We start from the raw sequence: 7,432 nt of genomic DNA, 5'->3' as shown, positions 1-7,432 counted from the left end.
ATCTAGAGATTCGAAAGTTTTGTTATTCGATTGCGTCTTGTTTTTCTGTAGCTTAACGGATTCTTTATGAATAACAAAAATCCCTCCTCCTCGACCGGTTTTTCGATGCTGTGCTATGAAACTATATCCTCGTGGAATCAGTTTACTGTCATTGTTTTTAAGCCAACTTTCCGTGATAATAAAAATATCCAAATCCTTCTCAATGATAATATTTTCAATTAAGGCTTCCTTTTTGTAACGGACCTTGCGTTAATCAAGCCAACTTTAAGACATTTATGATTGTGATAATTGTTGTTAGACGATGAGTTGTTTATTTGTATAGGTAGCAAGGAATGTCGTCGTTCAATGGCCTTGTGTTGGAATGACGGTGTGAAGAAACGATTAAATATATTCATGACAACTTTTATCCTTTTCCTTTTCTTTCTTCCACCACTTTTCCCCCGTCTTGTCTTCCTTCCATTTCTATTTTTGTCTATCCTTTCCTTAAACTGTTCACTCGTCATGTTTTGATTTTTTAACACATGTGATGATAATAGTTCATGATAATATAATCGAAAAATAACAAGTGGGGGCAGCTGGTAAGTTGTATTATATTTGTTAAGGGACAGCAAGAAAGTATGGTGGTATTGAATCGCCGCTGGCATTTCAAGTGCTGGTGACAACATTTAAAGATAAAAACAATAACAATAGGGTGTTGAATGGGGTATGGCGGCTAGTAGAAATCAGGGATAAAAATCGGCCTCTTGAAGAGTAAAATCCATTTATTTAATTTAAAATCAACTAAATACATAAAACGTTATCATCACAGGGTGCACTGAAGACTAAAAATCACAACTTTATAAAAATTATAGTCCAATAGTTTGAATTCACGAATAAAAATCTGCAAATAATAGAGAATAACACAGAGGTGGTAATGGATGCAGCCGTTCACCAGCGCTACACACTACACACTACACCCAATAGTATGGGGTTTCTATGTACACATTAGCTGTTTCAAAGGTTTCGACTGTGCCACTGAATGTGATGCATTGTACCGTTTTTCCAGTTTTGTCTTCGTCGTTGATCAAAGATGCTTTTATTCCTACTGTACTGCATCCTGTGTCTCTCAATATTTTGCAATCAGTTCCATTAGCTTTGCCTTCACAAAAAAATAGCGATCCTGATTTGTGAGTTTGTGTTAAAAGTGACATGCCTTTCACGCAATACACATTTATATTTTCTCCTGACATTACTCGTGTCTGATTGTTTACACTTGTTTGGAGTGATGCATTTGCAGTTTCTTTTGGATATCCCACGATTTTGTAACATTTGTCTGCTGTGTGGCCTTTCATTCCACAATATTGACATTTAATTATAGGTTTGTTGGTTTTCTTATACTCAGTATTATTGTCAGTGCTATTTCTTGTTTTGTTTTGATAGGGTCAGCTATGGTCTCTATTGAACTGTTTGTTCCATGGTTTGTTACTATGGTCATCCTGTTTCACTTGCGTGTTCCGAGTGATTGATCGGCTCGTTCTATTTGAGTACTGAACTTTAGGTGTACCTGGACTCTGAGCAGCAGCAGCGTAGTATGGTTCCTTCAATGTTCTGCTTAGGGGTGTCAATGGATGTGCGCTGTTAAAGTTTTCTGCGAGGATTTTTAATTTGTCCAAGTTTTCTGGCTTTCTCTCTTTAAAGAATGCGACTAAATCTCGGGTTGCAAGCTTGAAGATTCGATTCTTCAGCGTGAGTTAGTAAAGGCCTGCAAAGTCGTCTTGTTTTACGTTTGCCAACTCAAGCCACCGATTTAGAAATTGAGTAATTCGGTTCACGAATGTATTAAAGTCTTCTCCACTTTCCGGTTTTGCAGTGTGAAACCTTTCCTGGTAACCATCTTCCGTTAATCAAAATCTTTTTAGTAGAGCGTCTTTAATTTTACCATAGTCATCTGCATCTTCAGTTGTTAAGGTATAGAAAACTTTTAGCGGTTCTCCAGATAAGCAGTTAATCAAGGCTGTGGCCCATTTGCTTTCTGGCCAACGATAACCTTTAGCCTGAACTTCGAATCGGTGTAAGAAGGATTATAAACAGTCTGAGCGTTCATCGTATGTTGGCATGCGTGGAAGTTTCACGAAAAATTCATCACTATTATTATGTTTTCTTTCATGACCGGTTTTTGTTTTTTCAATTTCCAGCATCATTTGGGTCCTTTTGGTTTCTTCTTCTGCTAAAGCTATTTTGTCTTTTTAGTTCCCTTTCTTGGACTCTTTCTTCTCGTTCTTCTCTACGTATTCTTTCTTCGTGTTCTTTTTCTTCTCTACGAATTCTTTCTTCATTTTCTTCTCTACGAATTCTTTCTTCGTGTTCTTTTTCTTCTCTACGAATTCTTTCTTCATTTTCTTCTCTACGAATTCTTTCTTCATGTTCTTTTTCTTCTTTTACTTTTTCTTTGCACCATGAAAATATTCTTTCCTGGGGTATTTCTAAGTCCTTTGCGAGACTTAAGTATCTTTTATATGCTTCCATTTTTGTAATAAATTAGTTACGATGTTTTATATATATTATATTGACATGATACTGTTACTGACCGTTTTATTTATTTACACTTCCTGGAATGAACTGTTCTATTTTTAGAAATCTCTCTCTCTTATTTCAACTTATTATGTATGTTGAATTTGATGCCTTTTATCGTTATATCTTATAAAGCAATGTGTCAATACAATGCGGAGTTATGACTTGAGTCAATAACAATGTGTCAATCGCGTGTACTCTAAACTATGTTACTACGAAAAATGTATCACCAATGTGTGTGACTCGTCGTTAATTTGTGTACAATTATTCGCAATGACGCTAATATACTAGAGTGTGATAACAATAATAGGATGCCAAAATAATCCCAAGTTATCTATCACTAAATATAACACGACGGCTAGTAGACTCCTTTTATTATTATTTAGTTTTTAAAGACTCACTTTTCAGAACATAATATATAAGTGGTTTTCGGTAACAGTAATATGCCAAAAATGCATTTAAAACAAATCACTATGCAAAACAAATCACGATGTCTATAGTTACTATGTGATGCCCAACTCATGTAAAAGAGAATAATGAAGGATATATTTACCAACTCAGTTCGTGGCTGGGACCTCTCTCTTGTTCAATGGTTGTTCAACAATTGTAATTAGGCATTGAAGAGTGTTTAACAGTGATGTCTGAAATACAAAACAATAAAATATCGTAAGATTTACAATAGTTACAAAATGTGTTCACAACACTGAGTGATTGGATTATAGGTGAATGAATTGTTATGGAATGTAAACATATTGAAAACAATTCATGAATGAGGCAAACAACAAAATGAAATGAGTGATATAATAACAAAGTGGACAAGGAATGACTGAATGAATGAAAAACTGAGTGAATAGATGAATGAATGAATGGATAATGTATGAATGAAAGAATGAAGGGAGGAATTAATTTATGAATGATTGGATAAATGAGTGAATAAACGAATGAATGGATGAATGAATGAATGAATAAATAAATGAATGAACAATGAATGAATGAATAATTTATAAATGAATAAATGAATGAAGGAATGAATCAATAAAATGCTATTCAATTTGAATGAAAGAATGAATGGATAAATTGCTATTCCATTTAAATGAAGAAATGAAAAAGAAAAAAAAATTAATCCTGTAAATAGGGAGTTCAATTAAAATATGATCAAGTGGGGCAATTAAGAGTTTTACAATTTAAACTTTAAAATTAGATGAAATAGATATAAGTAACTAAATAAATTCAATTCTTTATATGTGTCCCCTCCAAAATGTCATGGTCTCAAGTGAGTAAAGAGCTACTCCACTATGCATAAAGATATATGTAGAATGAGGCCCCAGAATTTACTAGTTACTATAAATGAAAAACAATTAACGATCTGTTTAAAATGAAATAAAAATAATGATGAAATTTAATTAAAAGAGATAAACAGTGATCGTGGCAGTTACAAATAGAGATATGAATATTTTACGTAACTTATGATAATATCTCAGGTTCGTAAGTTTACGTTTCCAGGCAGTTGATGGGCTTGGATGATCTATTCCTCTGATAATAGGATTGGACTCGTAAAATTCCACTTCCAGGCAATTGGTAAGAGGTTATAGCGTAGTACAGCGGGCTTGGGTTTGATCCTTGAAGATTATACAATCAAAGTTAAAAGCTCCGGCGTCTTAATGGTGTAGATATAATATCTACAAAGTCCCAAAAGATAAAAATCTTACAATATATATATATATATAGGTATAGAGTGACTGGCCGTCCGGCATAGATTGTGGAGAGAAAGTGAGTGTCAAATGTTAGACCTATCAGCTTTTATAATAAGTGGCTACGTGACAGAATGTAGAATGAAAAGTATTCACTAATTAGAAATTAATTCGAGGGAAGGCTATAAAAGGAAAGATCTAATATTAGAAGGTAAAGTTTAAGCCTACCGAAATATAACTGGAGTGAGATGAATTCAGTTCTTAATAAAATAAAATTTAATAAGATAATTGTGAACAATCTTTACTGTGACATGCTCTTTGCCAACAATAACACTATTTTAAACCTTCCTCGTTATATTTTGAAGTGATATTCATTGATGAACCTTTCACATTTGAAGTCGTTTGTTTTTTATTTGACAAAATGTGAAAATGATGCGTTTCCAGGAAAAATGACAATAGCTTCTTTTGATCTCGCATTTTGTCCAAGTTCTCTTGCATTGTAATGTTTATCAACTTTTTTAAAAACTATATTGCAGTTGCAAGGTTAAGAAGTTCATATTGTTGCAATGACAACATTTTATATGTCCAGAATCGTAGTGAGATAAAAATTGTTTTGTAGTTGTTGGTCCTTGTGTAGGATTTAGAGAGTTGGTTAAAATCAGTTTATTGAAGCCCTGGTTGGTGTAGCTATATTTATTCATGCACAGTTGAACATATTAAATACTTAGACAATATGTCTGCCTTTTTCAACTCTTTAATTATACTTGCATTATTAACCAGCTAATTGTTTAGTTGGTTTATTAAACAATGGCTCTTTGTGTTTATTGTCAACATGAATGAATTGATTGATTTGTCATCTTTTCCACAAAATATACAGGATACCGATTTTGTAGCTGACTCCGAGTCTGATTCCTCTTCGTGCTCTGTGAGGTACCCAATGCTGAGTACATCATTGTCTTTGGAACCTAGTGCTCATTCCCCAACTCAGTCAGAGCCTCATCCACAACTATCACAGACTGAACCTCGTTGCCAGTCTGGGACCCAGGTTCAACCTGAATGCAATACACATGCAAACCAACGTGTTACGTGCAATGGTGAGTCATTTTTTGTCATTCTTCTCCTTTGATATTTGTGGGATCAATTTTAATTTACCCATTCCTTTAAAAATAAAACTCCCCCCCCCTTCCATTGTGCTGCATTTGTGTTATCGCATTTTTTTCTCTTTTGGCAATGCTGCGTCGCAAAATACGCTACCATTTACATCACAAGCACAAATCCAAATTTGATAGGGTGGACATCTTAGAATATGAAACCCCAATGTGTGAGTGGTATCAGTGAATCCAGCCATAATAATCTTCATGTTTTTTATTGTTTTTTTTTTTTTTTGTGTCTGTAATAGACTTAAATTGCTTGTATTGTAAGTGTTAAAATGGTTTTTTGTTACAACCCATTTTTATACTAAAACTGTTTCTTTGTATGTATATGATGCTTAAGGCTTTTTTTTCACACACCAGCTGAAAAGATAACGAGTATCAGAATAGGTAACATTTTTAATAATCTTGCAACCTAAACGGTTTATGATGATTGGGAGCATTTAAAGAAAAGCACATTTTCTTTTTGATTTGTCGGTACTAATATTATACTTTGATACTGTCTGCTGTGCTACAAACCCTTTTGACTTCCAGGTTCAATTCTTTTTTATTCTAAAATTCTTGGGGTTTCCTTTCCATAACAACTGAGATCATTAAAATTCAGCTCACAACATGATGTAAACATATGTTCAAGTTGAGAAGCAGTGTTCATGAACTTACTGATCGTTTTTACTAGCATTTATTTTCCTAACTTATCTGTGTCAATTAACAATGGCAAGATTCAAATATTTTCTATCTGAACAGTGTGTTAGTTATTTCCGGCAAATACATGTCATATTTCATTCCCACAAAATATAAATCAGTATTAAGTGGTCTACACACCTCGTTCAGGCCGTTGGGGGGAAGTAAATAAGGAATTAATGAAACGGGTGCTCAACCGGTTTGGAGGACGTTTGATTGATGTCGGCTGTTTGTTCTGCCAGCTGGTGATGTTTTCTCACTCCCTCAATGACAAAGACAGTCATTATTATTATTACTATGAACTATAATCTATTATTACTTTTGTTACTATATTAATTGTTACTTATTGCCATTACTGTTATTATTAATATTATTATGAAATTGCCTTCATTGCATTCAATTACTATTATTGATATAACTAATTTCTGATTGTTGTAAATAATTTATGCGAATGGAATTTTGTCGAATGGCCAAGGGCCTACAATAAACTTAAATGAAACTTAAATGAAATGTTAATCTTTGGATAGGACTTGGGTTTATTCTTGATTACTTTTCCGCCTGGGTCGAGTGAAGCAATTGGAGTAAATTTTGTTGCTCAATGTAAAAAACATGACGCTAACCATTCGGCTGATACTGATACCTCCAAGGGGTGGTTGGGGGAAAACGTAAAATTCTTTTAACATTCTGTCTGGTTATTCGCTGAAACATCAAAGGACAATATATTTATTCAGATGAGACTTCCTTGTGTTGCGATTTATGATCATATTTTGATTATAATGAAGAGGGAACCCTGAAACCAGTGAAGTGGGTGGATTGATCTATTTATTTCTATTTCAAAACAAAAATATGGCGTCTTTTTGCTTGATTTGTTATGTGGCTGAAGTCTCCACAAATCTAACATACCTCTTCCAAAGGAATAGATGGTAGAAAGGAACAAGGAATGATGAAAGTTACTTGTCCAGAATTTAAACATTTGGAATGCTATTCCTCTCTACCGCTGTCATGTAGCTGATGTGCATACGATCTGTCTATTGATTTATTTTCAGAGTTCATAGCATGATGTGCTTTATTTTCTCCTTTTTTTCAGAGAAATACAAAAAGCCAAGGAGACCCTGTCCATTCTGTGGACAGTTGCAAACAAAACTCTCAAGGCATTTGATGAGGAAACACGAGGATGAGACATGAGTTACAGAGGCCATGCAACAGCCTGTAAAGGAAAGAAATAGAACAATCTAAAGAAACATTGCATTTTTTATTCAAACATTAAAAACAATTCAATTGTTATGCGTGAGAGAGCACAAGGGTCACATGAAGTTGTTATGTGTGCTGGCTGTAAGGGGTTTTACTCTGGACGTAGGG

The sequence above is a fragment of the Berghia stephanieae genome, chromosome 15 (assembly GCF_034508935.2).
Source record: "Berghia stephanieae isolate SIO BIC M18660-M18661 chromosome 15, UCSD_Bste_1.3, whole genome shotgun sequence".
Taxonomy (NCBI): domain Eukaryota; kingdom Metazoa; phylum Mollusca; class Gastropoda; order Nudibranchia; family Aeolidiidae; genus Berghia; species Berghia stephanieae.
Note: the sequence above shows the minus strand (reverse complement) of the source record.